The sequence below is a fragment of the Aulonocara stuartgranti genome (assembly GCF_965226115.1).
Source record: "Aulonocara stuartgranti genome assembly, chromosome: 2".
Classification (NCBI taxonomy): domain Eukaryota; kingdom Metazoa; phylum Chordata; class Actinopteri; order Cichliformes; family Cichlidae; genus Aulonocara; species Aulonocara stuartgranti.
In genome coordinates, this window is record NC_138940.1 from 1,593,168 (window position 1) to 1,613,848 (window position 20,681).

General features: G+C 41.5%; 1 long non-coding RNA gene across 1 annotated transcript in view; it reads left to right on the top strand.

Moving 5' to 3' along the window:
* Positions 1 to 984: 984 nt before the first annotated feature.
* Positions 985 to 20,681, top strand: part of LOC309718175 — a 47,602-nt gene continuing 27,905 nt past the window's right edge. The window contains exon 1 of the long non-coding RNA XR_014279901.1: positions 985 to 2,846. This is a non-coding gene — a long non-coding RNA (uncharacterized lncRNA). The remainder of the gene's footprint in view (positions 2,847 to 20,681) is intronic.

The window sequence follows — 20,681 nt, forward strand, 5'->3', positions numbered from 1 at the left end:
CTCAGTCTTTGGACTGTCTGAGAGGCAGCTGTGACAGGCTCCAGCCACCGTCGACTCGATAAGTAGAAGAAAATGTCTGGACGAATGAAATGTGACCTCTGCCAGAGGTTTCTTCCTGTTAAAAGGGCTGATGTGATTATTAGAGTTCTTTCTATTACTGCAAGGTCTTTGCCTTACAACATAAAGCACGTTGAGTCAACTTTTGTGATTTAACACTATATATAGAAAATTGAATTGACTTGAAAAACTTGGCTGCAGGCTTATTAATCTGGCAAAGACTGAAAAACTGTTGAGGTGCCCCGCTGGACGTCACAAAGTTACTGATAAACTGTGAGTAAATAATGGTCTGAATGCATGAGTTATGGAGTTATGATCATGATGTCTAAGTAAACAAACTACATGAGAACCTCAGTGTAAGTGAAGGCTGTAGGAGAAACCCACACGACCCTGGAGTCTCTCTGCTGAGCCTTCAGTCAAAAGTTTCGAATGTTTTGATACAAATGTTGAACATAGAGCACAGCTAACAGCAACTTTCATAACTAGCTGGCGATATTGTATCTTTATATTCTGTACTGCACTCACACAATGTTTTCAGCAGCAGCAAGTGCATGGTCAATCTCTGGGGATGTCAAAGGTGGTGCACAATATGTCACCAAGTACACAACAAATTAATCAATAGGAGATTTGTAAACTTTAAAAAAAGGGAAATGAAAACATGCTTTAAGTGTGATTCACTGATTATTTGGTCTGCAAGTAAATGCTACTGCTTATAGAAGTAACTGTGGACTCGTGTAGCTGAGAAAAGTCCCACACATAGATGTTTGTGAGCTGCTGGGATAGAGACGCTTCTGTGAGGCGTGATGTATCGTCTGCATCCAAACTCTCAGAACAGACTCAGGTTGCAAACTAAACGATGTTATGGCACAGCACATGTGTTGGTGGGTGGGATGATGGTAGTCTGGAGAGAAGGCTCCTGTAGGCAAGGCAAGGCAAGGCAAGGCAAATTTATTTGTATAGCACAATTCAACAACAAGGTGATTCAAAGTGCTTTACAGAGACATTAGAAACAAAAACAAATAAAAAGCATGATTTAAAATTGATTAAAACAAGCAAACAAACAAACTAACTAAACACACACATTTCACACCTGTTCGCGCGATCTGAACCCTTATCGTAAGGGGAGCTACCAGTCCTTCTGTGGACGAGCTACTTTCTATTTTAAATTCCCTGAATTTAAAATACTCTCTAGACCCAGTCTAGACCCAGCTGGGGAGCTACCCAGAGCTCTAAACCCACTTAACAAACAAACAAACAAAACAGTATATAAAATCAAAACAGATAAAATCAGAACAGTAGATAAAATCAGTAGTTAGTGTAAGTTTTGAAATTTAAGCTTAAAGTGTGGATTTGGTGCTTTATTCAAATGCAGCTGAGAACAGGTGAGTCTTCAACCTGGATTTAAATAAACTGAGTGTTTCAGCTGATCTGAGGCTTTCTGGGAGTTTGTTCCAGATATAAGGAGCATAAAAGCTGAATGCAGCTTCTCCGTGTCTGGTTCTGACTCTGGGAACTGATAAAAGACCGGATCCAGATGACCTGAGGGATCTGGAAGGTTCATACTGGGTCAGGAGGTCATTGATGTATTTTGGTCCTAAACCATTCAGAGCTTTATAGGCCAGCATCAGAACTTTAAAGTCTATCCTCTGACGGACAGGCAGCCAGTGTAAGGACCTCAGAGCTGGACTGATGTGGTCCACTTTTTTGGTCTTAGTGAGGACTCGAGCAGCAGAGTTCTGAATGAGCTGTAGTTGTCTGACTGATTTTTTAGGTAGACCTGTAAAGATGCTGTTACAGTAATCAAGCCTACTAAAGATGAATGCATGGACTAGTTTTTCCAGGTCCTGTTGAGACATCAGATCTTTTATCCTTGATATATTCTTGAGGTGATAGTAAGCTGACTTTGTTATTGTCTTAATGTGTTTTTCTAAGTTTAGGTCTGCATCCATCACTACACCCACATTTCTCGCCTGGTTTGTGGTTTTTAGATGTATAGATTGAAGTTCTCTGGTGACCTGTAATCGTTTTTCTTTGGCGCCAAAGACTATTACCTCAGTTTTGTTTTTGTTTAGCTGGAGAAAATTGTGGCACAACCAGTCATTGATTTCCTCAATGCATTTACCAAGAGCCTGTACAGGGCCTCGGTCTCCTGGTGACATTGTGATATATATTTGTGTGTCATCTGCATAGCTGTGATAGTTTATTTTGTTGTTGTTTATAATCTGTGCCAGTGGGAGCATGTAGATGTTAAACAGAGGGGGTCCCAAGATGGAACCTTGGGGAACTCCACATGTGATACTTGTCTGCTCAGATGTGAAGTTACCTATTGATACAAAGTATTTCCTGTTTTCTAAGTATGTTTTGAACCAGTTTAGTACAGTTCCTGAAAGACCTGCCCAGTTCTCCAGTCGTTTGAGTAATATGTTGTGGTCAACTGTATCAAATGCTGCACTGAGATCCAGTAAAACTAGGACTGACATTTTTCCACTGTCTGTATTCAGACATATGTCATTAAACACTTTTGTCAGAGCGGTTTCAGTGCTGTGGTTCTGTCTAAAACCTGACTGGAAGGCATCGTAGCAATTATTCTGTTTTAAGAAGTAACTGAGCTGTTGGGAAACTGCTTTTTCAGTGATCTTACTTAAAAACAGGAGATTTGAGATCGGCCTGTAGTTGTTCATTTGTGTCTTGTCAAGATTGTCCTTTTTCAGTATAGGTTTGATTACAGCAGTTTTTAGTGGTTCTGGAAACACACCTGATAATAAAGAAAAGTTGACGATCTGTAACAGGTCTGACTCTAAAGTCTTTGAGACCTTTTTGAAAAAACTTGTTGGCAGGACATCTAAACAGCAGGAGGAGGAGTTCAGTTGACCTAAGATGTCCTCCAGGTCTTTGCTGTTAATAGGTTGAAACTGTTTCATGGTGTTTAAACAGTTTTTTGGTGGACACAGTACATATCCTGGATCTGCTGTTGATGTACCAACTGCTTGTCTAATCTTTTGGATTTTGTCTGTGAAGAATTTGGCAAAGTCATTGCAGGCCATGGTCGAATGAAGTTCAGCTGCCACTGACACAGGAGGGTTTGTTAGCCTGTCAACTGTAGAAAATAAGACCCGAGCATTATGGCTGTTTTTAGTGATGATGTCAGAGAAGTAGGACCTTCTTGCACTCCTCAGTTGTAAATTATAATTGTGAAGTTTCTCTTTATAGATGTCATAATGAACCTGGAGGTTTGTTTTTCTCCATCTGCGCTCAGCTTTCCTACACTCTCTTTTTTCATTTTTCACCAGTGTGGAGTTTCTCCATGGAGACTTTTTCCTTCCAGAGATAACCTTCACCTTAATGGGAGCAATAGTGTCCATTACATTTAACATGTTAGCATTGAAGCTATTGACGAGCTCATCGACTGACCCTCTGGACAGGTCAGGTGTTAATGGGAAGACCTGGTTAAAGATTTCACTACTGTGTTCAGTTATACACCGTTTTGTGATCACTGTTGTTGATATATTTGTGTGGGCTGAGATTTTACTTTCAAAGAAAACACAGTAATGATCAGACAGGCCCACATCAGACACAGTAACCTTTGAAATGCTCAGGCCTTTGGAGATCAGTAGGTCGAGAGTGTGTCCTCTATTATGTGTGGCCTCTGTTACATGCTGAGTCAGCCCAAAGTTGCCCAGAGTGTTACTCAGGTCTTTAGTCCCTTTGTCCTGAGGGTTGTCCACATGAATGTTAAAATCCCCAACAATAATTACACAGTCAAAATCAACACAGATCACAGACAGCAGTTCACTGAGGTCATTAAAAAAGTCTGTGCAGTATTTGGGAGGCCTGTAAACATTAAGAAACACAACTTTGGATGGGGCCTTCAGCTGTAAAGCCACATATTCAAAAGACTGAAAACTTCCAGGAGATAGCTGCTTACATTGAAATGATTTATTAAATAAGACAGCAACCCCTCCTCCTCTCCTGCTCACCCTGGCCTCACTGATAAAACTGTAGTTAGGAGGGGTCGTCTCGATGAGAACAGCTCCACTGTTACTTTGGTCCAACCAAGTTTCAGTTAAAAACATAAAATCAAGGCTGTGCTCAGTGATTAAATCATTAATTAAAAATGTTTTCCCAGCTAAAGATCTAACGTTTAATAAAGCCAACTTAAGTGTTTATGAACTCTGAGGGCCTTTCTGTGCCAACAATAAAACATGGCTCAGCGTTAGCCCATCTAGTCTTTACTTTAAGATTCATCAAAAAACAAAGTTTGAGAGCTAATCTTAAAATTCAAGAACTAGATTCCAACATTACTGACCACTACAATTCAACCACCCAACCAAAATTGGTTAAAATGAACGAGAGGCTGTCTAATGTTTTTAGAAATAGCACTCAAAAGGCCATTATTTCATAATCGATCAGTCCAGGAGGGGCAAACAAATCCATCACAGTGAAGCACAATGATAAAACCAGCATGCAGCACTGAAAAGCAAACCTTTAGACTAACACCAGCAGAAAGCAAGAAGAAAACCTCATCGGCAAAGGACAATCAACACGTGTACTTCTGTCTGTTTTTACAAGCCGAGCAGGGAGCTGACAAACCTGGACAGTGGCTTTGCTATCTGAAAATCCACGGAGTCTCCTTTTAAATGACATAATTATCAATCAATCAATCAATCAATCAATCAATCAATCAATCAATCAATCAATTAAATGACATAATTATCAAATGACATAATTATCAAATGACATAAATGACATAATTATCATTTAAATGACATAATTATCAATCAATCAATCAATCAATCAATCAATCAATCAATCAATCAAATGACATAATTATCAAATGACATAAATGACATAATTATCAATCAATCAATCAATCAATCAATCAATCAATCAATTATCAATCAATCAATTATCAATCAATAAGATGAAAGTGATCTCTGTCCAGTATCTTTAAAGTTGAACTTTCTGTGTGTCTGTGCTGTTGAAAGTGGTCTCAGTGTTGAGTTCAGTCTGAACTCAGGTACAATGTTGGGATTTGACTGAAGTAGAATTGTAGCTTTGTAAGACTGAAATCCTCTGTTGTCTGTTCCATTTAGAGTCAGAAAAACAAAGAACAGGTAAAGTGTGATGTTTCAGAGAGCAGAGAGAGCCGTGGTGATGTTAAATATTCCAACTGTTGGAGCCAGTAGAGACAGAGCCATGTGGGAGGGATGGAGAGTCAGGTTCCTGCCAAATAGAGCTGCTGGGCTTTTTTTATTATCATCAATCACCTCCTTGTGTTATTGTTATGCTTCCACTTTATTATCAGTACATGTTTATAAATCTTTAGCTCAACTGTTTTTGAAGTGTTTTAATTCATTTGGATGTTTGTGTGGAAGGTAGTCCTCCTGCCCCCGGGGCGCAGACCTAAATCTGTTTGGCTTAGAGCCTGTAAGCCTGTTGTTCCCCTCTGAATCAAGAACAGCACACTGTGTGTGCAATAGTTTAATTGATTGCTCTCAGTCCTCAGTCTGCCTCTGGCTTGCATGGCCTTGTTGGCAACACACATACATACAAACACACGTAGCTAATGTGCATGAATGTGTATTTATATATATACACACACCTGCGGCTTCTAACGCCTTCTTTTGTCTTGTTTGTTTGTTGTCTCTCACTAGACATCAGATGATACCATATCAGCCTATTAGAGCACTTCGCTCTCACACTGCAGGCCTACTTGTTGTTCCTAGAGTATTTAAAAGATTAGGCTTCAAACTTTCCTTTTTGCTAAAGCATATAGTTAGGGCTGGACCAGGTGACCCTGAATCCTCCCTTAGTTATGCTGCAACAGGTGTAGACTGCCGGGGATTCCCATGATGCATTGAGTTTTTCCTTTCCAGTCACCTTTCTCACTCACTATGTATTAACAGACCTCTCTGCATTGAATCATATCTGTTATTAACCTCTGTCTCTCTTCCACAGCATGTCTTTTATCCTGTCTTCCTTCTCTCACCCCAACCAATCACAGCAGATGGCCCCGCCCCTCCCTGAGCCTGGTTCTGCCGGAGGTTTCTTCCTGTTAAAAGGGAGTTTTTCCTTCCCACTGTCACCAAAGTGCTGCTCATAGGGGGTCATATGATTGTTGGGTTTTTCTCTGTATGTGTTATTGTAGGGTCTACCGTACTATATAAAGCACCTTGATGTGACTGCTGTTGTGATTTGGCTCTGTGTAAATAAAATTGAATTGAATTTAATACAAAGAGGGGCAATCAAGGGAAGTGATTATAACTGGGGAAAACAATTAAATTAATTGTGGAACATAATACAAAAATACTCAGAAAGGTATTAACATAATCTTCTGTTGGGTAACAAAGTAAGCCAGTATTCAACCTCGGGCTGGGTTTGGCTGTCAGAATCGCTCCTCTAACACTCAACTGAAGTCCGATGGAATCACAGCCTTGTCTGCCTGTGGCTGCAAGCATGTTGACTGCTTACGCTGGAATGGCTGGCTTATATTCATACTAATATCTAAAGTAAGCTACATTAGCTAGTTTGTTATTTGGCTTTGAATCAATGCTGTGACTGTCTGTTTAGAGGTGAGGCGTTGCTGGACTTACTGAGTCCTGATTGTGTCCCCTCTGTGTTCAAGAACAAAAAGCCAAACCCCGAGCAAAGATGGAAAGGTAATAATAATTCCAACTGCTGATCAATTTAATATAACTGTTTCTTGTTTTTGAAGATATTCATTGTGCAGCTTTTGTAATTTGGCTCTTGATTAGTGTAACTCTTCAGTAATTTCACTTTTTTATGTTGAGGTAGCACAGGAAAAGGAGAAGGGATGAAGTGGTTCACCAAATCCATCCTTCTGAGACTCCAGATCACATCAGCAGGTTGATTGTTAAAATGATCCTCACCAGGACAGTGATCCGACCTGCCGGAGCCCAGACATGGTCAAATTACAAACACAACAACACCATTAAATATGTGATTGCCATTACTTCAGCCGGAGCAGTTTCATTTCTGTCACCTGGTTGGGGTGAAAAAGAGTCGCGGCTTTGGGGGCTTTTGAAACCCAGTGAGGAGATTCTGGCTGATAGAGGATTTGAACTTGAAGCTTCTGGTGCCACTCTGCATATATCTCATTTTACAAAAGGGAAAAAGTAACTCGGTGCACAGCAGGTCGACTCATCGAGACAACTACCTTGTGTCGGGATACACGAGGAACGAGTGATTGGAACTTTAAGACTCTGCAAAGAGTAATTCAAGTGTCTCAAGTTAACATTGTAGATGATGTTGTGACTGTTTCTGATGCTCTCACAAACATCTGTAAGAGTTTTGTTCCCCCCAAAACTGGGAAAAGGCGCATTTTATGATTCATTAATTGTCATTTCACAAACAGCGCTGCACTGCCAGATGTTATAAACATGTGAATCTGTTTATGCATTTAGTGCAAAGCCACAACTTTGACTCCGTTTTTGTTCTTAAATAGATGTGACCATTTATTTCTTTCCTTCTGTGTGACGGTGACCTTATCGTCTTTGGATTCTGCGCAAAACAAAACTTTAGCGCAAGAGTGAATTCACCCTGACTGAACAGCTGGACTGCTCATTAACATCAGAGCTCTAGTTCAGACATTAGGGCTGCTGCAGATGAAAATGAGGGACTGAAACAGAAAGGTAGCTCAGTCACAACCTAACGATAGTGTTACTGTACTTTTACTAAGAGTATTAGACTCTTCTCCAGTTCCTCTGCACAGCTGATGCTTGAACATGTGCAAACAGCATCACGTTTTCTGTCTCTCTCCACATCTGTAAGGACAGTAACAACAAATGTAATAAACCCCCATTAAAGTCGTTTTAAACGAGATGAATCACTGAGTACTGAAAATGTTCTCACAGTATTCTCCACTCGCTGACTCCCTGTAATATCAGGTCCAGTTTCTGATATCTCAGCTTGTTATTGGACATCAGCTGAAACAGTAACAATAAACTGATATTTATGTGCTGAAACAACTGTGGACATTTGGCAGCTAAAGTCAATGAAGTCTATGTTTAATTCTTCTGCTGATGGATTTTGCATGATTTTTATATAGAGTCGATGATTTTTGACTCTTGTCTTTACTAAGTGTGTTTTAAAATAATTAGTTTAAAAAAATCTGTCTGTGAACAACAGCTCATTCAGAATACCTCAAAGTTCCATGTCCAGCAGCTGTTTTCCTGTAGGAAACCTGCTCCATCATCTTTGCAGATCTCCATATAAAAAGCACCAACGTAAATATTACACTGGACGATCTGTTAGCATATAAGGCTTTGTCTAATTTAACAGACAGTTCACGTGTCAGCAGAACTTTACAAATGAAAAAGGATCCTGAACTGTGTCCGAACAGGGACGAAGGAGCTTTCCTTCAGATTTCAGGGATAAACTTTCACAGTTGTTAATGATTTCATAGTTGTTCTCAGCCTGTCTGTTCACTCTTTGTAGTAAAGGCTAAGGGTCCATGTTATGTACTGTCAGAGGAAGCTGCAGCTGTTTTACTGATAAAGTTAAAGACAAGAAGTGAAAGAGCTTTTTCATCCATGTATGAATATTATGGCTGGTGGGAGGGGCAATGGGAGTCTGGAGGTGTTGCAGTGAGGGTAACATGTAGGCGGGTTCAGTACGTGACTTCTGTAAATAGATTTTTGTTTTGTTTTGGATGAAGTTATTTGTAAGTAATCCTTTGTGCACCTGGGAGGCCGGCAGAATAGAGCACACACTCCGGCCTATATTTGTTCAAGTTTATGAGTGGACCCACGCCTGGTCTTACAGCAGCCTCTGCAGCTTCTGCTTTTAACATCGATGCAGTCAACTGCATGCAGAGGACAGGATATTTTGTCTGACAGCATTAAATAAAAGCTGATGTAAGGTCAAAGGTAACTGATGAAAACAGTGCAAAGGCTAATCTACTTACATTATGTGCTGTCCTGGCTACAGTGAGACATGCTCACTGGAGTTACTCCTGTTTCCCGAGCTCTCTTAGTTTTATAAAAGGCTGCTTTTGTTTTTTATGAGTAAGAAACTATTGAAGCTCTTCTAAATTAGCGAGATGCAATTTCCTCTCCAGCTTGCGTGTTTTCTGCTTGTATGAGCATCAGTCAGGTGTTGTACTCTTTTCTTTAGAAGAGCCACATTAACCAGGGTCACACACAGTGAGGATGGGACACTGTTAAAGTAAGATAACCAGCCTCTGTTGGCATCGAAGAAGTGGAGGAGTCACTTTATTAAATGTGGTTCAAAAATGTAATTACTCTAATTAAATGTGTTGTTTGTTGCTGGGTGATCTATTATTGTAAAATGAAATGTAATCACGAAACAAAGGAGGAATTTTAGGAAACGTTCAGTTTCCATGGCAAACAGTGGGATCATTTACATTTTCGAGAGAACCTGAGTCACTTTCAACATGTACATGATTGTTAAAATTGCTCCCAATAATTCTTTAATTACAACTGAGCGCTAACTCGGACAAAAAGTCTGAGGAATCAGATGTGAGCATGGAGGACGATAGATGATAACAACTAAAAGGTGTTTTTTCCTTTACCAGTTAGAGTGAAGCTAAGAATGAATCAGCCGTCTGGGGCTTTGCTTGGTTGATGAGCTAGAATAAAAGATTAATGCCAGTCCTCTTCTTCGCTCGGTGCTTCCTGGATTCTTGTTTAAACTAACATTTTCCACCTGCTTTAACCAGGTTTCTGTAAGGAACAATAAACCAATATATAGAGCTATTATTAAATAATAATGTAATAATACAGATACTTTTCATTGACTCACTCTGGTGCAGTTGAGGTGATCTTAAACTAGATGAAACGGTTTAGAAGCAGAGAAATGTCTCCAGCTCCTGATTACGCTGAAAGCTTTTCAGGCTTTTTTGAGGATATTATTCTGGCTCTTGTCTCGGCGCTGATCAGCCTCGGACAAATAAATGGCCCTGCTGTGCAACTGTGAGATCGAGCTCTTATGCATCTTTATATGAATATTTAATCACTCGGTTTCTGAGGAGTTTGGCTATTTGGAAATGCAGGACGAGTGTTAGAAACCTGAGCGTTGCAGGGTAAGCCGCAGCCACGTCAGCACTGATTTAGAAAGGCCATATTTGCTATTTCCAAGCAGGCTTCAGTGGAACCTCATAGATCTCTGCCAAGGTAAATGATTTATGGAAGAGAGATGGAAACATCAAAGGTTATTACGGCAACAATATGCATGTTTCTCCCTTGAAGCAGGAAACCTATTGTCATTCCTAACCTCCTCCCCCTGATTGGCTGCATTTTTCCAACACCTGACTCTCATGGTGACGAGCTGTCAGGTGTTGTGAGGCTGAGCCACAGAGTCTCGCAGACGGTGAACAGAATCAATTAAAATGGCAAAGCTGAAATTCAGCACGCTTTACAACTTCTGTTCTTATTTTCTTCACTCTTTACCTGCCAGCCATGATTTTCCTGCACTTTGACTGCCATCTTCACCCATTTAATCCATCACACAACCTCACTACTTCTTTCAGCCAAGCCCAGCTTTATCTTTTTTTGTTTGTTTGTTTTCTGTGTGTGAGTATATATATATATATATATATATATATATATTCATTTCCTGTTGAAGTTTGAAAAACGTGCTTTTCACTCTCCTTTCCTCATCTGTGTAATCACGCTTTCAGGCCATGGTCTCAGAGTCCTTCGGGGACCTTCTGGCAAACTCGTGTGCATTTTCCTAAATGCGCTGGTATCCCTCCTGGTTCATTGTCCTAGGCTTGATGTTTTATCTGTCTAGCTCTCTGACCTCACAGCCACCCTGAACATTATTAAAAGATATGACATGTCCACAGTCTGCTACCAGCACGTATCTGTGACCCACTCTGAGGATGAACATTTTGGCACGAGGCCGCCGTTCATTCTACATCATGAAGACATGTCTGCAGAGCTCGGCCTATTGCCTTGTCTTTGGTTAATGAATCTCTCCCCCAAGGTTTTATTAATTAGTGTAATTAAATCTTTATGACGACTTTCTATGAACTTGGGTCTGGGTTATTTAGTCTCATTTTTCAGCAACCACCGAGTGGTTTTGCTACATTAACATTAATAATGCTAATTAAGCACTTTGACAGTTAATTAAAAATAATTAATATAAATACTAATATTAGATCGGATACAATTGAAGCCAGGCAGAGTTAAAGCAAATATACCTTCATAAACGGCCAAAGGCCTTGAGGGCAGGGTAAGAAAAACGTCACCAGGATATCTGCACAGACCTATATTTTACAGCTGTGAGAATTTTAAATGACTTCTAAAATCACTGCAATTTTTCAGCACATGATACAGCCGTCAGAAGCATTTCCTCACTTTTCTTCTTGGCGCTGGCAGCCCCGACTTTGAGCATTTTTATCTTTTTAGATTCCAAAAGTTCATTAAATTCTGCCATTATGTCTGTTTAATAACCCCGTACTTTTTCATCTTCACCAGCGTCGATGAACAAATTGCCTTTTTTCTGCCTATTGAAATACAAAACCCCGTTAAAATGATGGTCAAGTTGTAATCTTCATGAGCTAAAACAGGCGATCCAGATGGTCCATTTGCAGGGAGGAAGATGTCTTGGCTCTCTGAAGACAGAAGAGGAATAGGTCACTGTCACTGGCTTAACTACCAAACACATTACCTCTGAAGTATGTGCTGTTTAGAGTGCCAAGCTCATTTTTTTACATCTCCAAGGCCTCTTAGTTTCATGCCTTCCCCTGAAAAAAGATTAGCACAGTGCACATAGTAAATAGTCCTGCAGGCAGTGTAGCTCGACGTATCACAGGAGTGCTGTCTGCTCAGAGCTCACAGTGAGCACAGTCACTGAAACTCAAGTGCAACTATGAGTGCAATTAAGACCAGAAGTACACAGCATGTCTAAACTCTACAGCAGCGGTCCCCAACCCCCGGGCCTCGGACCGGTGCCGGTCCGTGAGTCGTTTGGTACCGGGCCGCGAGAGTTGAGGCTCAGGTGTGAAATGTCTGGTTTTCAGGGGTTTTATCGGTTTTCAGTTATTTTGTTATCGTTTTTATCGTTTACTCGGTTTTCCTGGGTCTTTTCACGTGTGTTATGAATAAATCTTCTTTTTTTCGGTACCGGTACTAGTTTTATTTTGTTGTATTTATCCGCGACACCTTAAAGGCCGGTCCATGAAAATATTGTCGGGCATAAACTGGTCCGTGGTGCAAAAAAGGTTGGAGACCGCTGCTGTACACCACAGGACTACCAATACAGGCAGGTGCCCACGTCATCTGGAAATTGAACCTTGGATTGGGTTTTGGATTGTCTTACTTCCTGCTGACTTGCTCCCCATACACTTGTGTTAACCGTCACACACTGTTTTAATCGAATGACCTGGAGAGGATCCATGTGTGTGTGTGTGAGTGTGTTTGAGGATAGGCCTGTTTACTTTGTCATGGTATAAGAATGGAGAGAAAACACCCGCATCACAAAATCTCAAGGGCAGGTTTTCAGGTTAGGTTGGTGGTTGGTAGGTAAGTTAAGGTAAGTGTAGTGTAATGTTGTCTGACGTCATGGATACATGGTGTGTGTGTGTGTGTGTGCGTGTGTGTGTGTGTGTGTGTGTGTGTGTGTGTGTGTGTGTCTGACAGCATGCATGGCAGTAGGCAGGTAGGGTTTATTAGCATTCTCAGGTGCGATCTCGCTGTGGTTTTCTTAATGAGGCTGGAGAGCAGCACAGGCCACAGCTTGTTAGCTGGGCCCCGGGGTTAATGTGTGATAGAGTGGCTGGCTAGTCCACTGGTAAACAACAGAAACTCCAACCAGCAGAGGTCATGCATGGCTATGCATTTTACATCCTAATATGAAAAAGACACAACTCATGTGCAATGAGGGAATACAGCTGTGGATCTGCTTCTGATTAGTGCGAGATTTAAAAAGAAAAACTGCAAAGCAAAAAAAACAATAACACAACCCACGAAACAAAACTCAGACCGCTAACATTAACATTTTTTAGGAGCGCACAAGAATCACAAACAGTGCATTTGCATCCAGTGCAGCATGATGGGAATGTGTTTTAAGCGTTGAAGCTTGACAGCCGAGAATAAATGTTTACTATTAGACAGCCAATCACATTTTTGTTATTGCTTTTCTTGCTTTGCTCCGTGAATGCAAGCTAGTAACTTTTTTCAGCGGGGTGTTTTTTTTACACGTTTCATGGGTGCATACTGTTAATGAGGTGGTGGCTCACGGTGACACTCAGCCTTAAAATCAGTTTTTTCCTCTCTCAGCTCGGTGTAATGGAGGAAACAGCTGTGACTGTGATCACCTCACCTGCCTGCTGTTCAACCCTTTTGATTTTGAGGGGCAGCTCATCAGGAGAAGTTGGTCTTAAAATGGTTTGTTTCAGGGAACAGTGGGGCTGCACGTGTCCACTGTAAAGACTAAGAAATGAATTTTAGCTTCAAATCATGCAAACGTGAGCATAATAGGTCCACTTGGCTTCACAGTTACAGTCATTGCTCAATATCATAAGTTTAACAAATTGAACATCTTTTAACAGTTTGCATGTGGTTACTTTATTAAACAGGTCACTATACAATGGTTAAAGATTTGCCCTTGTCTGCTATACTTCACTGCAGATCCCAGCCACGAGTAGGAAGGAACCCAATGACATTACAGTGCCATCAAATTCTTTTTACTGTTTTTTATGTGTAATGTGTACTTATTGTATCTCATTCTGTCACACAATCGTGTTGTGAGATGTTGATGATGCAGGGTTAGCAGTACCAGCCAGAGCACTAGTGATGAGCTGCAGACATGTTTTTCAAAAATCAGTAAAATGTATTCGAGACCAGGAGAAGACACAAACCCAGCCTCAAGGGATCACAACTCCAAAGGGGAAGCTTGGGAACAGTACGTCTAGTGCTGGTCCCAACTGGGTAACTGGATAAAACTGTGCCAGGTCAAATATGCTGTGGCGAGCCCGTTTAGTTCACGTGCAGTGTTGACAACTCCTCCATGTTTCCCTCCCCTCAGGTTAAGAGTCTCAGTGTCATCCTTGACAGCATTTTGTTATTTCAGTCTCATATTAATCAAAATTAAATTATTAAATGATTAAACACCCCGTCTGCATACATTCAATTCAATTCAATTTTATTTACACAGCGCCAAATCACAACAAGTCGCCTCAAGGCGCTTTGTATTGTACAGTAGATCCTACAATAATACATGCAGAGAAAACCCCAACAATCATATGACCCCCTATGAACAAGCACTTTGGCGACAGTGGGAAGGAAAAACTCCCTTTTAACAGGAAGAAACCTTCGGCAACCAGGCTCAGGGAGGGGCGGGGCCATCTGCTGTGATTGGTTGGGGTGAGAGAAGGAAGACAGGATAAAGACATGCTGTGGAAGAGAGACAGAGGTTAATAACAGATATGATTCAGTGCAGAGAGGTCTGTTAGCACATAGTGAGTGACGAAGAAACACCCAGTGCATCATGGGAATCCCCCGGCAGCCTATGTCTATTGCAGCATCACTAAGGGAGGATTCAGGGTCACCTGGTCCAGCCCTAACTATATGCTTTAGCAAAAAGGAAAGTTTGAAGCCTAATCTTGAAAGTAGAGATAGTGTCTGTCTCCTGAATCCAAACTGGAAGCTGGTTCCACAGAAGAGGGGCCTGAAAACTGAAGGCTCTGCCTCCCATTCTACTTTTAAATACTCTAGGAACAACAAGTAGGCCTGCAGAGCGAGAGCGAAGTGCTCTAATAGGATGATATGGTACTACAAGGTCATTAAGATAAGATGGGGCCTGATTATTTAAGACCTTGTATGTGAGGAGCAGGATTTTAATTCTGGATTTAACAGGAAGCCAATGAAGGGAAGACGCCACATCATTCCTCACACCCCATAGTCCTGTCACTTCTCGGATTGATTACTGTAATTCTCTTCTCCCTAACAAGTCCACTCACAAACCCCTGCAGCCCAGATCATGATTCTCACAGCCTCCAGAGAGCACATCAGCCCTGTTCTTCAGCAGCGTCACTGGCTGCCCGTAGATACTGAGGCTACGTCCACACTAATGCGTTTTCATTTTCTCTCCGCTTTGGCCTCCCGTCCGCACTGAGACGGCGTTTTGAAAACGCTCTCAAAAATGAATACAATAGAAGACGGTGCGTTTGCATCGCAGTGTGGACAGCAAAAACGGAGACTTTTGAAAACGATGACGCATTTTAGTCATGTGATGTTGTCATGTGACCAATTAACCAAAGATAGCAGAGGGCATTATACAGCAGCTGTTTTGATTGACAGCCCTCTTAAAGATTAATATCAGTCTGTCCGTGCTGCAGAGAGCTTTTCTTCAAATTCTTTTTTTTTTTTTTTTTTTTTTTGCCTGTCCCGTTTGGCTCTTTTGCATCAGAATTGTTGTCTAAAGGCAAAGAAAGATGCCCAACGGATTTACTTTACCAAACTGACCATCCCAGCCTTGCCGTAATGGTCTATTTGATTCACCTTTATTTTACCTTTTATTGTTTATTTTATTTTCACTTACTGAATACGGGACAGACTTGACTGGAGGAAAGAAGGGGAGAAAGAAAGAGGGAAAGAGAAACAGCTGAGAAGAGGGACGGGGGAGAAGGGCAAAAACCAAAAACCAACAGAACGGGCAGAGAAAAAAAAATGCATATATCGATCACCTGGATCACCTGCTGAGAAAGAAAAAAGAAAGCAAGCAGAAGAGAACAAGAGTAATAGAATAAACAACATCACAATGATATATGGGAATATGACAGTAAATACTAAATATTAAACATTATTGTGCAGCACATAAGATCAACAGAACACAGTGTGCTTTGAGGTAGGAGCCAAAAAGGGTGTAGTTTGTGGGTGTGATCACCCGTGTGTACACCTGTGAGCATGGACGCGCTTGTTTTTAAAAGGTTCCTTCATGTAATGATCTGCTAGAGGGTGTGGGGGGGCCACAGCCCCGTCCTCCAGGGCATGAAGCAGGTGTGGAGGAGATCAAAACTCCAGACATCCAGAGGCCCCCAGAACACAAGAGACCAAGGAAGACCAACAGAGGGGCAGCTGCGCCACTGTCCCAGAAAGAGCTGAGGAGAGTCCCAGATGAGGGCTCACTCAGCAGCCGCGGAGCAGAAGCCAGGGGGGGTTGCAGTGACGCGCCTGTGAGCTCCGCCGGCAGCCAGCCGTGCCTGAGTGACCGAGCCCCAGGCCGAGAGGGCTATCATATTAAGGGATTCATAATTGTCACTTTATGCTTTCTCCATCTCTAAAGTGATGACATCCTTGCATTACCGGTACATACTTTACGTTCATTTTCTGCAGGCAGGTTTACACTATAACATGCAGCGTTCTATAGATGGACACATAAAGAAATGAAAAATGACATGTATGTGCTAACTTTCTAAACACTTTGTTACATTTATGATAAAGTAGATAAAACACATTTACGTCGGCCTTGGCTCATAGTTCTTGTCTTTAAATGAACTTTGTCTGTGTGTGTTTCAGGTGCTGCACTCTCAAAGACTGAATGAACCAGCATTGCAGCCATGGGTCACTGTGAGCATCACAGGGAAGGTTGAAGCCGCCCACTGCACCTGTAAGGCCGGAGTCGCAGAGACCTGCAGCCATGTCCCTGCTCTTCTGTTTAATGTAGAAGCAACAGTGTTGATCCGTGGCACAAGGACTGTTACAGATGAACCTGCATACTGGGTTTTGCTGGGTAATGTGACCAAGATACAGCCAGAGGTTGGCCATAAGATAGACTTCTCCTCTTCAGCTGCCCAAAAAAAGGCTCTTGATCAAAACCTAAACAGACCATCTGTAGTGACGGGGAAAAGGAGCCGTCCTCAAAACAGAAAAATCCCACCTGCTACTGTGGAGGAGTCGTCACTGCTATTGGATACTTTGCTGGAACACAGTAAAGCTGTGGGTTGTGGGAATGACCCATAATGTTTTATCTAGGGGTCTAGATTTATGCCTGTAGTGCACTGCCGTGTAAATAATTTGCATTTACTGAATATGTACTGACTGAGTCCCACTGTTCAAAAGTTGAATAAAGAAACAAACTAATTTTTGCTCTTTTTTTTTTTTATTGAAACCACCTTATAGAACATCACATCAGTTACAATGATGATGTCATTTATAGTTTACAAATGACAAAATGTTTACACAAAATCATGAGTGTTTACATGACATCACCCACTACTAACATTATTTACTGTATCTTTTGAAAAAAATACAGCAATTTTAACAGCACAAGACTTAACATTTAACAGGAGCAGGTTTCATTCTTCTCTGGTTTTATTATCACACTGTTCACCAAACGCAGCAAACCTTCACCATCTTATCCAGAAGGGTCACCTCTTCACCCTCACATGGAAGAAGTAATCTGATTGGCATGGTGGTATGTTTGCAGCAGGTCCCTTGTGTAGCGCTGGAACCCAGTCACGATGTTTCATCCATTTCATCGGCTGGTTTGCTGCAATAATGCCAAATAATTAGCAACTCTATAAATAGAAGGTAGTTCTGCAAAATCACTCAGTAGGATGTTTGTTCTAATTTGCTATGAGCTCAGAGCGCATCGAAAATAAAACTAATAGGCTATAAAGATATGAACATATTTAGAACTTACCGGAATGAAAATGTCCGGAGCACCAACAGATATTTGGAGATGGAAGAGAACTGGAGCTCGCCTCACAGCTGCTCTCCAGGCTGGACGCCTTCGTTTGGTAACATCGATACACGAGCTGCCTCATGTTGCTTCCAGGTTGGGAAAGAATGAAAAGATAAACCATTTTCAAGCTTATTCTCTTGCCGGTCATGTGATCGAACATTGCAGCCGACCACACAGCAAATACGAACCATGGCTGTTGTGTGTGACTTCGCTCCCTTTTCACTTGCGCTAGACCCCCAAAATGGCGGATCGGGCCAAAATCCTTTCCACGCCCACCCCCCGTGACATCACGCTCCAAAGCCCTATATATATATATATATATATATATATATATATATATATATATGTAAGTAAATAAACATAAATAAATAAACATAAGTAAATAAACATACACACATATATATATATATATATATATATATATATATATATATATATATATATATGTGTGTGTGTGTGTGTATGTTTATTTACTTAGGAAAATGAAGAAAGGTTGATTGTATTTCGGTAACTGCAAGTACTGTTGTTTTCTTTTTTCAATAAAAATATTTTCAAAAAAAACCTCGCTGCTTTTCCTCAACATTTTGCTGCAATGTTTCAAAGAGCCGGAAAGTAAATGAGCGGCAGACAGAAATGAGGCGGGTCGAATCTTCTCGCGTTTCACGCATGCACAGGACTGGAACGTCAGCGTTTTCGGCTGTTTCAATGTGGACGCACAACTCTGTGAAAACGAATGAAGACGTTTTCAAATCTATCCGGGCCGGTGTGAATGTAGCCTAAATTTACTTGTACCCATAACTTGGCCCCTCCCCACTTGTTGAGTGCTACCACCTCCCATTCACTCACCTTATTGTTCCCTCTGCCTGTCTCACCAGCATGGGGATCAGAGCCACTCTGCTCCACGACCTTGAAATTCACTTCCTCTTGATATCAGGAAAACTGGCGCTCAAGTCAAAACTCCAAACCCACCTGTTTCAACTGGCTTACTTTCTTTCAGTTTGACTCTAATTGTTGTCTAATGCTGCTCTTTTATCCTGTTTACTGTTTGTCTTTTATGCTTTGTATGGTGACATTGGGCACCCACAAATAAAATGTTTATTATTATGATTATTATCTGATGGGTTCTGAGATAAAAATGAAGAGATAATAGTCATAAACAAATACAAATCCTCTGTTAATTCAACAAAAGACCAAGTGCCGTGTCGCTGTGCGTGTTATTCAGAGTTGGGTTCAGCTTTAGTGTTTGCAGCCCTTCATGTTGCACTTGACTTTTAAGACTTTGGTAACTTTGCTGCGGCGTCCTTGTCTTTGACTTTGTCTCTTGGTGCTTAAGTTGAGGGGCAGGAAAGCTCGCGGGTTGTGCTGCTGTGCACTGGTGCGAGAAACTAAGTGTTATATTTTTCACCCTCCCCTCCTCAGCCCCCCTGCCCTTCCTCCCCTCCTCTCTCTCTCCTTCTGTCTGTGTCTCTGGCACTCTCCCACTCGTACCCTTGAGGATTATGTTGAAGCAGTGCATGCAGGTCTGGGTTGGCGGTGTCCTTGGTTGAAGGTTTGTCTTGGGGCTTGTTTTTTTCAAACTTGAGGGAATTCCCTCCACTGCTGCCTCTAGCTTATTGAAGTAGCCTTGGGCTGCTGACGGGAGACTTCCCAACCCCCCGTTACCCTCACCACCAGGCATATACTCCCTTTTCAGTGTTTGACTGTCCCCACAGCCTCTGTAGACCTCCACATCCTTCCCGTGGAACCTCGGAGCTTTTCCAGCTCCACATTCTTGCCCAAGCTCCAGTTTTCATCCTGCTACAGCTGGCCTCCAGTCCTGGGTGGCTGCAAATGTTTATTACTGCCTAATACCAGCCCATAATTATTTTAAACATCCATTAATGTGATTCATCATCATAACAGAATCACTTGTCAGTTAGAAGGTAATGATTTGTAAGCAATAAAGTCATGGCTGCTTTTTAGCAACTGGGCTAATTTCCCCTGTATCAATTAGTCTGGTATTAAACGCTTTCCTCTGGAGTGAACTTCATTAATATTGTGATACATGAAATCAATATGTTGCTGTTGAAGGCAGAACTGGAGCCGCTGTTGGTGGAAAGGCGATGAGTAAGTTGATGAGAGCTTTCTCTGGAACATCGCAGCACAGACTGAGTATGATGTGTCATGTCCTGGGCAAACTGTACCCACACCTTGCATTAGTGTGTGACCCACACACACACATACACCGAAATGCTCTCACGCAAACACACCACCTCTGATAATGTTTTCTTGCTGGTCCAAGTCTTTGCTTTTATGCTTTTATCATCAGGGTCATCTGATGTTCACAAAACCCATCCATGCGTCTCTTAACCACTTATCCAATTCAGGGTCATGGGATGCTGGAGTCTGTCCGAGCTGTCGCAGGCTGAAAGGCGGAGGACACAGTGAGTCTATTGCAAGGAAACATTACAGCAGATAAAGCTGCAACACTTTTATCCTGATAGGAAAGAATTCATGCAAATCAAGCTGTTTTGATTGATCACCTTTATTTTATGATCAAACACTTTTGCATGTATTATTTTATGAATCCATCATCCTTTGTTCACTGAATGATTTGATGAAAATTATGCAACACATTATCTCTGATGTCACGTATGCTGATAGATAGGGACGGTCACTGAGCCAGCTTTAGTGATTTAGATTCCATTATCGATATCACGCACTGAGCCGATTCCTTACTGATTCCCTTTGGTTCCACTGTTGCTAAGCAGCATATCAAAGATCAATCATTTGCATGCTGTGCGATCAAATGTTTGTGCATGTTGGAGGCGTTTCCCCTCTTTATTGTGATCAGTGTTGGGCAGTGTTGGCTTTACTTAATTACTCGCCAGGGAGAGTAATTTTTTACACTACGTGTTACATTACATTCATTTTTCTTCTTATAATTACCCGAAATATGTTGTCTTAAATAA